The following is a 14,515-nucleotide window of genomic DNA, read 5'->3' on the forward strand; positions in this document are numbered from 1 at the left end:
GAAATTCTCTGGGAGAACATCTTGGGAAAACTAGATAAGTTTCTTTCCTAGTTTTCACCGAAAGGGCTTCTTATTCACAGTGTGGTAAGGTCACCAAGAACCATCCATTTGTGGCTCTTATTTGTGATATTATATATGTATTGTGCACATAAGTATAATAAATATACCCATTCACAACATACTTATCTATAGACCTATCTCTAAATATAAACACATGCACAAACACAGGAGAAGGAATTAAACAATACTACTACTAGGGTCTGGTTCCTACCTGCACTGGTTTATTACAAACAAAACATGTCTAAACATGTCTCTGCACTCAGTAGATGACTGCAGATATCTCTCAGTAATACATTTGTCTTCGTCTTCTCAGGTTGCCTTTTTAAAAAAGCAAAAACAACCCCCCAAATACTCTCTGCCCTGGAGTTGCTGCCCTGGAGACTCTCCAGCCCTGGGCAGACCTGCCTCTGTGCATTTCGGCGACGGTAACTTTACTGAATAGAGACCCTTGTCTTTTCCCGCAGAGCGCTCCTGGTTTGTACCATTGACCTGGAAGATCTGAGCCCAAAGTGGAACCACCATGTGACCAGAGCTCCTTTAAAAATCAAAGGTCCCATCCAAACAGAGGCTACTAAGGGGATCTGCAGGCCAGTTAAATTCAAGGCTGAGCTCTCAGAGTAGCGAGTATGGTGTTGGTTTTTTCCTTTGTTGTGGGTTTTTTTTTTTTTGGAGGTGGGTGGGCTGGAGTGTGAGATTCCAAAGGGGCAATCTTGACAGATGATCACAGGGCCTTATTATAAAGAAATGTTAATGAAAATTAAAACTGCATTTGTGACATGAGGACCAAGGACATTGCAAAGGGGATTCCCCCCTCTTTTTCCTTTTTCCATCAGGACAAATGCACCTGGGCTCATTCTTCCAGGGTGTGCTGCGAGAACGACAGTAGAAAACTGTACCCCACCCTCACGGCAGCTCCTGACCTGGCTCTTTTCGATTTCTTTTCCTTCCCATAACTCAAAAAACGTTCCCAAGGAGCACTGTTTGAGTCTCTCAAAGAAAGAAGCCAAAGTGGCCATGTCAACATGGTGAAAAGAAAGAAGGCAGAATTTGGCAGGAAAGGATTGGCAAAATGAGAACTCCATTCTCTGAAGTGTATAGGTCTAGGTGGATGTTCTGTTGAGAAACAATCGCCTCCCTTTTGGAGATTTTAAAAAATAATATTTCTATAATGTTTGTAGCAATACCTTTTGATTTACCCATGTGGTGTGTGTGTGTGTTTGTGTGTGTATGTGTGATTCTGTTCAATACACCCATACATACACATATACCTAGATCCTTCTATTGCAGTGGTTCTCGACCTGTGGGTCGCGACCCTTTTGGGGGTCAGACGACCTTTTCACAGGGGTTGCCAGATTCATAACAGTAGCAAAATTACAGTTATGAAGTAACAACGAAAATAATTTTATGGCTGGGCGTCACCACCACATGAGGAACTGTCTGAAGGGGTTGTGGCCTTAGGAAGGTAGAAAACCACTGCTCTATTAGAATTGGGTCACTCTTGGGAGAGGGGTGAAACATAAGCACAATCGCACAATTCGGAGGATGGAACAGGACAGGGCAGTAAGTCGTTACCCTGTTGTTCATAGAGGCCCTTCCTATGTGTCGAATCTAATTCAATTGTACCTAACAACAACAGGACGAGGGACCTGTCATCAAGATTTGAGTTCAATTAATATAACAACAACAAATCATCAAACTTGTTCAGAGGGTTTAGATTAGTCCTTTCTTTTTTATACAGGAGAAAACCAAGACCCAGGCTGGTGTGATCACTCTGAACTGGAAGCCACGTTCCTGCTCTCCTTAGACTACCTGGTCACATGCCCAGAGGAAGCTCTATTTAGCTAAAGTGATTTTCAGGATGATACTATAAAAGCAATAATAAAGTAGGTCCTCGCTTCTGTTAATAACCATGTATTATATTTTAAGATCATTATGTTAAAATGAAAAAAGATCACGAATTATGGTTTAACATTGACTTTTATTTTCATTTTTTGCTGAATTAAAAAAATATCAATCCAATCTATAGCTCAGCTCAAGCTCTCTGAGAATGGTTTGTGAATTTCAGAAAGATATGGGAACATTGCTCAAGCAGCTGGTAATACTGCCTCAGATAGATCCCATCATGATTTAAAGCACAGGCCACCAAATTGCCCTCGTTTGTAGGTCGTGATGAACCCATAATTCCAGGAAATTCTTTGTCACCATGTACTTGACAATTTTTGGTTGCCATCAACCATGTCACAAACTTCATACTCAGTTTTCCCCCTCGTCTTTCCAGGGCCCCAACTTACCTCTTCTGTTTGGGTTTCCAGGCTGGCATTTAGGAAAAAAGCACTGTCATTCAATTCATAAAGTCCTTGATCTGTGTTCTATAATAATTTTAATATAGACTCTCTTCTAAACATTTTTAAGGAATTCCCACCCCCCTCTTATTTTTTTTGCATGGTTCAGCTTCCAAGCTTGCATTTAAGTGCTTCCAAATTTTTCTTAACATATGTTGCATGAAGTCTGTCCTATTAACAGAACCCATTCCTCTTCCAAAGAGGATGAAAATCCAAAGATGTAGCCTTTCAGAGAATGTTTTTAAGTTGTACAATTAATCTGAGCTTTGCATTCAGCTCAGACAGACTTCTTAGGCTCTCCTATAGAGCTCACCTATAATCATGAAGGATCCCGAGTTTAAATCCATTTCAGAATGCCCAATTTGGTGCATATCTGGATGTGGATACATTTCTTTTTCTTCTCAGAACAGTAAAAGACTGTGAAGACAACCATCCAATAAGTGATCCTATTGGATCACAGTGTTTCTGTACAGTTCTCCTTTGCCTTTCCCTCCCACTCTGGAAATTCTCTTTTAAAATCATGGGATTTGATAAGTATGTATGGCAAAGTGATAATTTTAGAGGAGCGTCATGGTGTCTGACTAAGCACATTGACTCGGCAGTCAGATGGTCTAGTACCAGATCTTTGTTTTGCCTCTTTCTGTCTATGCAAAACTTGAGAAAGTACTATCCTCTCTCTTTCAGTTTCCAGATGGGCATAACACTAGGTAAATGGTAATTTAGTGGTCAATATGTCCTAAGCACTTGAAACTGTGCTTGTCTCATACAAGTGATATGCTTTAGTTACAGCTACATAACTACATTAAATTAAATAAAATATATAGGTCATTTACCAGGAACACAAAAAACAGAAAATATGGAAGCTACACACAAGAGATCTCTGGGATGCATGGGAAAGATCATTCTGGATGTTGAGGGAGAAGTGAGACTTGAGGGGCATCCCTTTGCAGAATTTTAGTTTTTGTTTGGAGTTCAATTTGCATAATAAAGAAATTAAACCAATCCCATCGGTGTGTAGTTGATTCTGACTCATAGCCATCCTATGGGACAGGGCAGAACTGGCTCTGTAGGTTTGCAAGGATCTACATCTTTACAGGATGTGTTAGTCTGGGTAGACTAGAAAACAAAACCAGGGAGACTCTCATATGTGTATAAGAAGGAGCTTTATAAACAAGAGCAGTTGAATATTGAGAAAACATCCCAGCCCAGTCCAGATCAAGTCCTTAAGTCTGAAATTAGCCAATATGTCTATTATCAATCTGTAGTGTCCTCGTCAGACTCACAGAAACATATGCAATGACAATGAATGCACAAAGCTCTCAGGCCAGTGGGTGGGAAGTCTTGTGGAAGACTTGTAAGCATCTCAGCGCTGGCAGCGGTCTCCACATGGCTTCTCCAGCTCCATAAGCCTTGCTCCATGTGTCTTCTCCACAGGGATGTCTCACAGGGAATGAGCAGAGAGAGAGTGTCTACTGCCGCTAGTGAGCTATTTTTCTCCTCTCCTTAGAGCCTCCAAATGAGGTCATCAAGCCGCGATCTGATTGACAGCCTAAACTCCACCCCTTCACTCTTAATCCTGAAATTGACACCAGATTAGGGTGCTGCCACAGCAGACTCCAGGTCTTTCTTCTGGGATACCATTGGGGGGTCCACAGTGTCATCCTTCTGGTAAGTGATGGGGTGCAAACTGCTGGTTGCCACCGAGGGACTTGTCATACAGAAGCAATTCTCAGAACTATGGTATTTAAGGAACATTCTGTGTCTCATATGCAGTTTGGATATCCATTTTGTGATAGTGTTAGAATATGAATGAAGTATCTTTTCCAAATTATTTCGACTATCGTATTTTTACCAAAAACAGTGCACTCTATTTATGTGGGTGAACTATTTCCAAACACATGAGCCATCACGACTCTGGTATTCTACCACGAAAACGGCAAAATAAATAAATAATAATACTACAAGACTGGTGAAGTCTTTGGGGGAGCAATGCGAGAGGGGGCAGAGAGTTGTTTGCTCCCGTCCACTAGGACAGGTGCTCATTAAGTCGACCCCCTTCTCTAATAAACTAGGAGCAAGGCCAGAGCCAAAACAAACATCTGGAGCGTCATTAACAGAGCCTGATTCTTAATTGACCTTGTTTCAGTTAAGCCAAAAACTTCATTTCTCCTGGCAATCGTTCAGATTTCACACCAGAAATCTCTGCCTCCAAGTCAGCGTGTGGCTGGTGAAATATTTTAGTCATTGGTAGAGCTGAATGTGTTCATTCAAGGAAGAGTAGACCACACGATTAAAATTTTCTCTATTGCAAAATCAAACTTAGGTGTATTTAATTCTTCAATGGGGCTAACCTATATTGCAAGTTACTATATGATCTGTGAGGATAGGAGGAGAATAAGAATTTCCCTAAAAACTCCAAAGCCTAAGATATTCAAAATACAATAAAGGCCCCCAAGTATAGGAGGCCTGGCAGGGCTGTTTGGTAAGCATTGGGCTGCTAGCCTCAAGGTTAAAGGTTCAAATCTACCAGGGGGTGTTGGGTGGTGGTGGAGCTGTCTACCCCTGTAAAGACTGACAGCCTTGGGATTCCTGTATAGGGCTGCTGTGAGTCGCGGCTCCATGGCCATGGCGGTGGGTGGGTAGTGGTAAACAGCTTTAGGAGTTTCAGGGCTGGGACAGGCAAATGGGAATGAATGAGCATATGAGATTTCAGTTCATCCAGAGGGCACTGTGAGAGGAGGGTCTGGCAATGAACCATTGAAAGCCCAGTTCTACCCTGGCCTGGCCTAGAGGCGTCCCCTTGAGATGCAGATGACTCAGTGGCAACTACTCTTAAGCAGGTTCAGAATTTACATTTCTTTCTCACCTCCTTCAGCATATGCTTGCACTGCATGGGGCTATTGATCCAACTGCACTAGAAATTCACAACTGGGATGCTTTTTCTAAAAGAATGCATATTTATTAGAGTGAGCACTCTGTGAGAGTTAACACGGGCATAATCCAGCATGGTTATCGCACTTCAAACCCTCAAGAATTTATCCAACACTCTGTGGATAGTACCAACCTGTAGTTAACCTTCATAGGTGCCGTGGCCCTGAAGCTACTAAGGGCAAATATCCTGTGTATGTTATGCAACTTCAAAGTTCACAACAAAAACCACAGGTCAGTTCCCATGGTCTGGGTAGCCCAGGATCAAGCTGTGATGAGAATTAAGCCATTGTAACTCCTTCCTTAAATATGGACTCCCTGTGTGCAGACAGTCCACAACTCACATCTGCTGGCTTCCTTTCCTGCTGATGGCTGGGCGTGCCTCTTCCCACATGGAGATGTACAGTATGGCTTCTATCTTCAAGGACCTCATAGTCCATGAGACTCACACTCTAGAACAATAGGGTGTGAGAAAGAAACAAAATAGCATTTGTAATTTGAATAGGAGATTTGTCAAGAAAAAGAAATTAACTAGTTAAAAATAAACATGATAATTAATCCAGCTGAAATAGTTATTTTGCAGATTCAATAGTCAGGCTGGATTATGCCAGTGTTAATGCTAGTAAATAGGCATTCTCTCAGAAAATTCTGGCCTTATAATTCAGGCACCATTCAAAAATAAGAACTCAAGAACACAGTCATAAACAGCGAGTTGAAAAGACTTGCAGGATTTGGACTCCTCTCATTAATCCAATTGAAAATGTAATATCAGATGATTTCTTTACAATCATTCATTTACAATAAGAATCTGCAATGCTTCCCTAACTTGTTTGTTTTTCGTCTGATTTCCCAAATAGGAATGTTTATTTGCACAGCTTTACCTTTTGATTTGTTTAGAGCTTCCCTCCATATTTCGTGACACCTTAGATTAATATCTGTTATTTTTTGGTTTTATCACTTGTTAAAAAATGATAAACAACTTCTGGTTAATGATCACCTTTTTTATCTGTGATCTATGCAAAACTCCCACTAAGCAGGAAATAAAAGAATAGCATAAAGCATAAACCTACAAAAGGAAAAGAGCAGAAAGGACAGCAGAGGCGTCTAGAATTAGGTCAAAGAAGGAAAGCAGATGGATGAACCTTGGGAAGGTACAAGAGCGACAGCCACCAAGTGCTTCCGAATGTAACAGGGGTGGCCGCAATGGAAAAAAAAACACTGGGATTTTAACGGATTGTAAAGGACAGTGAAACTCCTCCTCCTTTTACCCCACAGCACCCAGCCAAGCCTCCACTCAGACAACACAACCACGGGGAATCGCATCTTCCCGAGTAGGCTTCAGGCTCTTCATTTCTAACAGGATTCTGGGATTGGGTTGTCTGATAAATTAAATCACAGGCGTTTCACACTGGAGGACCCAGGTACATGGAAGAATGGAAGTGAGGCCACCGCCAAAGACAGGACCGTGCGCACAAGTTCTGTAGAATATCAAGACCTCTCACACCTGTTCCTTGCTCTGCCCGTGGAAGAGATCATCAGGTAGGAACTGCTGTGCTGTGTGTGGTAGACAGAATAGTGTCCCGTCATTACCATCCCCCCCCAACACACACCCTGCCCACCAAAGATGTCCACACCCAATCCCTAAACCACACGAATAGATTACATTACAAGGAAAAAAGGGATTTCAGCTGCAGACGGAATTTAAGCTGTGAACCCATTGCATTCACAATAAAGAGCTTATTCTGGATCATCCAGCTGGTCCCATGCATTCACAGGGTCCTTTGAGCATGGAACTGGGAGGCAGGAGCATGAAATACATGAAAGATGCTGACCAGTTATCACTGGTGTGGGAAATGGAAGAGGGCCATGGTCCATGACAAATGTGGAAAAAAACAAGAAAAGTTCCCCTAGAACTTTCAGCAAGGAAAACACACCCACCAACACTTAGAGACTGGCCTGGGGACATTGGCATTAGAGATCTGTGATATGATACATTTACGTTGTTTGAAGTCAGGAAGTTTAGGTAATTTGCTACAGAAGAAAAGGTCAACAAATGCTAAGGCCTGGACAGCTCGACCCACCTCCTATCATCTTATATTAAAGCCAAAAGTCAACAACCTCCCCTCACTGAAGGCCCTACCACAAACACCTCCTTCTGCACTTCAGTTTGTTACAGAACTTCAAGCTTGAATCTAAAGTCAGTCAGGCCTGACACCATGAGTGAAACCTACAAGATAGAAAACACAATTTTTAATGGAAAGAAAGATAAAATTGAATGCAGAAGAATAAGAGATTTAGGGAACAGAACTGTGTTTTAAAAAATATAAATTAATGCAATCACTTTCGGAGATGATATTGCATCTATAAATCAAAAACTGTGCTTTGGAGAAAATAAAGAGGCAATGAATAAGGAAGGAGGAGGAGAAATAAAAGTTCATATAAATTAAGGGTGGGGGGAAGCCACATAAACTGGAAAAGCAATGGAATGTTGGGATTAAAGATTAGGGAATCTCCCGGGGTGGGGGTGGGGGATTATAAAAGGCAAAAAAACGATTCATTACAGGGGGAAAAAAAAGTTAAGAGTGCCAACTGAGGAAGCCTCACATCAGATGAATAAGAATTCCAGGCGACAGAGGACGATGTAAGATATGAAAATAATGGTCTATAGCTTATCAAAGGCTCAGGAGGGGGCGGGCAAGGGTGGGGAAGGGAAATGAGCTGATTTCAGGGGCTCAAGTAGAAAGAAAATGCTTTGAAAATGGATGAATGTATGGATTGTGATAAGAGATGTAAGAGCCCCCAATAAAAGTATTAAAAAAAAAACCCAAAGAATTCCAAAAAGGAAGAGAAGAGAGTGACAAGCAGATGGATGGACAAAAGGAAATGGTCAAGGAAGTAATCAGAGAAAACACCCTGTTGTTGAAAAATGTATTCCAGCAGAGATCTCATCACACACATCGAGCCAGTTCTGACACACGGGGCCCTATGTGCAGTAGAACAGAGCACTGCCTGATCCCGCACCATCCTCACTCATCAGGGCAAGCATGAAGAAGCCATAGAAGTCAGTCAGGCAGGCAGGCAGGCAGGCAGGCAGGCAGGCAGGCAGGCAGGCAGGCAGGCAGGCAGGCAGGCAGGCAGGCAGGCAGGCAGGCAGTCAGTCAGAGAGCCCTGCTGGCTTCCTGAGTTGCTCATTGGACTGACAGCTACAAAGTCAGCAGTTCAAATGTACTCTGAGAGAGAAAATGAAGCTTTAAAAAAAAAAAAAGCAGTGAGTCTGTGTGTTCCTTGGACAGATCAAATTGAGGGAAATGTCACACACACAAATAACTCAATACATTTTACTATATGCATTAGTTTTCATAACATTGGGAGAGGTTCATATAAAAACAAGAGATTAATGTTTGGGAAGTGGGTAAATACTATTTCAGGGAGCCCTGGTGGTGTAGTGGCTTATGCATTAAGCTAACTTCTAGGTTAGTGGTTCAAACCCACCAGCCACTCCAAGGAAGAAGGGAAGTTTTCTGCTCCCATAAAGATTTCAAGCCTCAGCAATGTGAAGAAGTGACTACTCTGTCCTCTGAGTCAGAATTGACTGGGTGGCTGTGAGTTTGATTGTTGTTGATCTGACCTTACTCTGATTTTGAAATTATGCTGTTGAGCACGCAAAAACCAACCAACCAAGCAAGCCTAACTGAAATTTTTCATGGCTTTGCACTATAAACTTTTAACGCTGATTTAATAAAAATTGTGCTGTTATTTGGAAAATGGGCTACAAGGAGTAGAGGGTGGAGAAGGGGGCTTCTGTTTTCATTAAAAAATATATACCTTAAATTACTTTGATAAAAATTAAAAGACAGCCTTAGTTTTTGATTTTTAAATTATGCTATTGAGCATAATTTAAAATGCTGTAAGTCACACAGAGCATTGATACTTTTCTCTCTTCTGTCACGTAATATAGAAGGTAGCATAGGAAGGGAAGGAGCCCTATGGAACAGTGAGGAAATCTTGGTTGGGTGTAGTGGGCTAAATGTTGGGCTCTTTTTAAAAAATTATTTTATTGGGGGAATCATACAACTGTTATCACAATCCATACATACATCAATTTTGTAAAGCACATTCATTGCCCTCATCATTCTCAAAACATTTGCTCTCCACTTAAGCCCTTGGCATCAGCTCCTTTTTTTTTTTTTTTTAACATGTTGGGCTCTTAATGGCAAGGTCAGGGACTCACAAATGACCTGCTGCTCCAGGAGAGAAAGATGAGGCTTTTTATTCTCATAAAGAGTTAGCGTCTTGGAAACTCACAGGGGCAGTTCTACCCTGTCATGATCAATCCTAGAGAAGCAAAATCTTTGATGCTTATATATATATCTATTATCAAAAAAGTGGTTCACACAGTTGTAGACACAGGTAAGTCCAGTCAGGATCAAGGTCATTGGTCAGATGTTAAGCTAGGGGCTTTTCCTGCTTCCTGTAGCTGCCAAGGCTGATGAACCCAGAATTGGCAAGGCCAAGTAGGAAGATGACAGCTGATGGATACAGAATCCAATGAGTCCAATGTCAGCATGTCATATGGCAAGTTGCTGATGGCTCCCAGGGCTGTCAGGCAACGTGGTGTAGCATTGGATCAAGTCCAATGCACCAGAAGTTGATGATCCAGATGTCGGATCCAGACCATTAAGAATCAAGCAGCTCTCCACAGCATCTACTTACATGTGAAGTAGGGCACACTCCTGAGGAAGCATCATCAGGGCTGTGTTTGGCCACTCACAGCAGATCCCATACATGGTTACATGTTAGGTCATATCAAGGGAGGGGCCTCAACTGCTAAGTGACTGAGAATCCTAGCTCAGCCCAGTTGACACAAGGCTCACCCCAGAGGAGTTCTACTCTGTCCTATGAGTCTAATTGACTTGTGGCAGTAGGTATAGAGTATATTTTTAAAATGTGGTCTAATCTTACCCACCCAAAATATAATATATCCAGGTAAAACTATAAAAGTTGTGATCTTAAATAATTCTATCCACAGGTTGAATTCCTCTCCATCTTTCAGGATAAGTGTCTGAGGTTTAATGTCACAGTTGCCTCTTTGTGAACATGTGGTTCATGGCTTAGAGAGACGCCACCTTCTCGTCATAGTTCTGAATGAGGAAACAGTGTTGAAAACGGAGCCAGGAGATCCCTGAGACAACAGAGTAAAGAAAGAAACTGCGGAGCAGAAGAGTTATGACTCATGCATTTGCCAAGCTGAGTACAGCCTGACGGACACATGGAAGCAGATTGGCGAGCAGGGAAGAGACTTCTGTGAAAAGCAAGCAAAGGAGAGCTGTCGTAACTGAAGGAGAGCTTATGTCTGCCACAATGGTAGCCCTGCCTCCTGCCTGCGCTAACCTTACTCGTGTCCGGTTGGGTCAGAATATCTAGTGGGTGGACCACTGAACTGTAATTTTTCTTTTAACTTTTTTTATTATGGTCTAGGTGCAAGTTGACAGAGCAGATCATGAATTTGTACAGTTCTCTGATTGTTCCTTACACTTCCATAATTAGCTTTCACTGCTACTGAAACATTCCCAGGCTTTCTTTATCTGACCAACTTCTATTTGCCTTCAAAGTTCAGTGTAAGCATAATCTGCCTTCTATGAAATCTCATGATTGTGCTTGGTGGCCTGTGGTACCAGGCTCCTTGTCAACTCAAAAGCGGTTTCATTTTTCTTTCAGTTGGAGTCTAAACTGTATTCAGAAATGGAACAATGGGATTAGATATCAGAAAAGGTGGCCTCATCAACTGGTGTACGGATTTGCATGGCATCAATTTCTAGCCCCCCAAAAGGAAAGTGAAGTCCATGGAGCGTCTCCAAGAAGCGTTTTCTTGGTGGGACTGTACCTCAGGAGAGCATGCCCTTGCTCGCACCAACTTCTGCTTTCTGAACTTTGAGCACCTTTTTAAAAAAAGTGCCAGAATACTTTTATATTGAAGCTATCCTTTGACTTTACAGAAAGGCCGACAGACTGCAGAGATGGCACCCTGGGAAGCATTGAACCACTGAGTCCCGGTTCCTCCTGTGTGGGTGTCAATGCAGTCCCTGAGTGCCCTGTCACCCCTTCAGAATTCATGCTGGTTAAGGATGAACAAATCTTTACTCTTAACCAGGACAGTATGACTGACAACATCCGTAGTTGAGTATCTTTTGGCAAATACTATACTTTTGCCAATAAAGTAAGGCTGCTATGTTGTCCAAATATTTTATACTATTATGGAGTGGCAGAGTTCAGTACAGACCCATGTTGATCAGCCAGATTGCCTTTGCAGTGTATCTGCATGCAGAAATACAAGAAGGAAAACTTCTTTAAGCTGAGTAGAATTAAAATAATTTCTGGTCTAATGATTTTCAAAGTTTCCCAATAAGAGGACCAAATCTCACATTGATTGTAGGAGCCAAAAATCACCTGTCATCAGCTATATATATATATTCCCTGGTCTATATTATTTCTGTCCCAGACACTGGGAGTCTGGACTTCTCCCAGAGAAGCGAACTGTCATCCTGTCACATGATTGCAATTGGCAAGTCTCACCAAGAACGCTTGGCAGAGTCTTACAACAGGCCTAACATATGTTTTATATGTGTGTGGGTAGGTGTATATATAGCCATTCATCTACATACATATATGTATACTTATTTATTTATAAGCCATAGCTATAGTTAGAAAAATTAATCTTTGTTGCATATGGATTTTATACAAATTAGCACTAGTTTAAAGGAAATAAGTATAACTTAAAAAATATATATCCAGATTTTTAAAAGTAAAAATGGCCATGCTAATTTTAAAAGGAGAACATCCTGCTAATAATTTTCATCTTTAGGTTATTGCTCATTTATATCAATGATTCATCCCATTCACAATTCTACGGCATTTGTTAAACAGTAATTATAAGGATATATAAGATAGAGAGCCCTGTAAACCTCCAGTCTCGTGTTGTTGCTGTGCACTGTTGAGACGATTCTGATCTGAGGGACCCCATGTGACCGGGCGCTGCTGCTCCACAGGTGGGGTTTTCTATGTGGTCATCTTCACAGGAGCCAGTTCCCTAGTGTGAGGCAGGGGGTTCCAATCACCAAGCTTTTGGTTGGTAGTATAAAGCAAATTGAAACAAAAAAGTCCATTGCCATCGAGTGGATTCTAGCTAGATGGTGGGGTTGGGGAGTGGTTGCAAAGGGAGGAAATTTCCATCCATTAAGAAAAATATTGGGAGGGAGGGGAAGAATGAGGAGCTGATGCCAAGGGCTTAAATGGAGAGCAAATGTTTTGAGAATGATTAGGGCAACTAAGGTACAAATGTACTTTACACAATTGATATATGTACGGATTGTGATAACAGTTGTATGAGCCCCTGAAATAAAATTATAAAAATTATTATTTAGAGCTTCTATGTCAGTCATATAGTCTAACAACCTGCATGAGGTGAGCCAGTGATAGCAGCACAGACACGAGCTGTCATAACTTGCTGCAGAGAACAGGTGTAGCTCGAAGGGCATAATTATCATAGAGCGAAAAGCCTAGGGGAGGGTGGAGAGTAAGAGTAATAGTAAACACACGTACGTCAACATCTATACATGTAAGAGAGTGATGAATGCAATGTAGACTTCAAATAGAACGATACGATTGTAAGTGGCGGGGTGGGGGGGCTACTTCGAAATGGATGGACTAAGCAATGCCTCTAGAAAGACCACGTTTGAGTGGAAGCACAAGAGACCACAGGGGGCGCTAGAAGGGTGGTTTTGCTGTGATTGTTGATATTGTTATTGTTGTGATAGTACTTGGTGCTGGAGGTGGGTGACAAAAAGGAGTTCTTGGTGTGATGGAAGACAAGGAAAGTGATAGAATAGAGAAGTAAAACGGGAGTGGGAGAAGAGGTAAAGGAGAAACTAGGCCCTTTAAAAGGTAAAGAGGGACGCTGATAAGCAGAAAAGCCACTAACATACAAAATTTACAAGGTAAAAAACAAAACAAAACAAAAGACAAAACAAAAAGATAGCAAATATTAAAAGAAAAATTGCTAGTAGTTCAAGGTCAGTTCATTGGCCTTTAGGAGTGTTTTCTAGATGTAGCTTGTGAGGTGCCACGTCCTGGCCCGAAAGTCCATCCTTTATACTCCCTCGGGATCCCTTTGCTCTGCTTCCTCCGCTGCTCCATTGCACGCCCCCAGTGTTTGCCTCAGTGTGGTGGGGTCAGCTCAGTCGCACGTCCCCCACTGTGTCTCACTCAGGGTTCAGTGTAGCAACAATGAAACTCAAAACCTTCCTCTAGTTCCTGAACACTTCCTCCCCTCCCAATTATCATGACCCCAATTCTACCTTGCGGACCTGGTTACACCAGAGGATGTACAGCGGTGCAGTAGGGATCTGGAAACACAGGGAATCTAGGACGGATGAACCCCTCAACACCAGCGGTGGGAGTGGCGACACCAGGAGGGAAGGGGGTGTAGAAAGGGAGAACCGATCTTGGAGATCTATGTGTAACCTCCTCTCTGGGAGATGGGCAATGGGGAGGCGGGTGAGGGGAGACACTGGGGAGTGTAAGATAAGATATAATAATTATTTATAAGCTATCAAGGGACCAGGGGGAAGGGGAGAGCGGGGAGGGGGAGGGGAAAAAAAAGGAAACCGAGTTGATTCCAGGAACCCAAGTGGAAGGTGAATTATGAGAATGATGAGTGCAACAAATGTATAAGGGTGCTTTGCTCAATTGATGTTTGTATGGATTGTGATAAGAGTCGTATGAGCCCCAATTAAAAGATTTAAAAAAAAAAAGGTAAAGAGGAGGGAAGGTGAGGTGGAAAGGGGGGGGGATAGACAACAGTAAAGTAGGTGAAAGAGCCGTTGGACAGTGTAAGACATGATAATAATAATTTATAAATTATCAAGGGTTCATGAGGGAGTAGGGGAGGGGAAAAATGAGGGGCCCAAGTGGAAAGCAAATGTCTTGAGAATGATGGGGCAACAAATGTACAAATGTGCTTGACACAATGGATTGCGATAAGAGTTGTATGAGCCCCCAATAAAATGATTTTTTTTTAAAGGGGAAAGAGGAACAGGGTCCAAAACTACAAGGCTGAGTCCTCGACAGAGCAGAGACAGTTGATCTATAATAATTCCATGCGAGCAGGGAGCGGGTATCAACGGAAG

The sequence above is a fragment of the Tenrec ecaudatus genome, chromosome 13 (genome assembly GCF_050624435.1).
Source record: "Tenrec ecaudatus isolate mTenEca1 chromosome 13, mTenEca1.hap1, whole genome shotgun sequence".
NCBI classification, from domain to species: domain Eukaryota; kingdom Metazoa; phylum Chordata; class Mammalia; order Afrosoricida; family Tenrecidae; genus Tenrec; species Tenrec ecaudatus.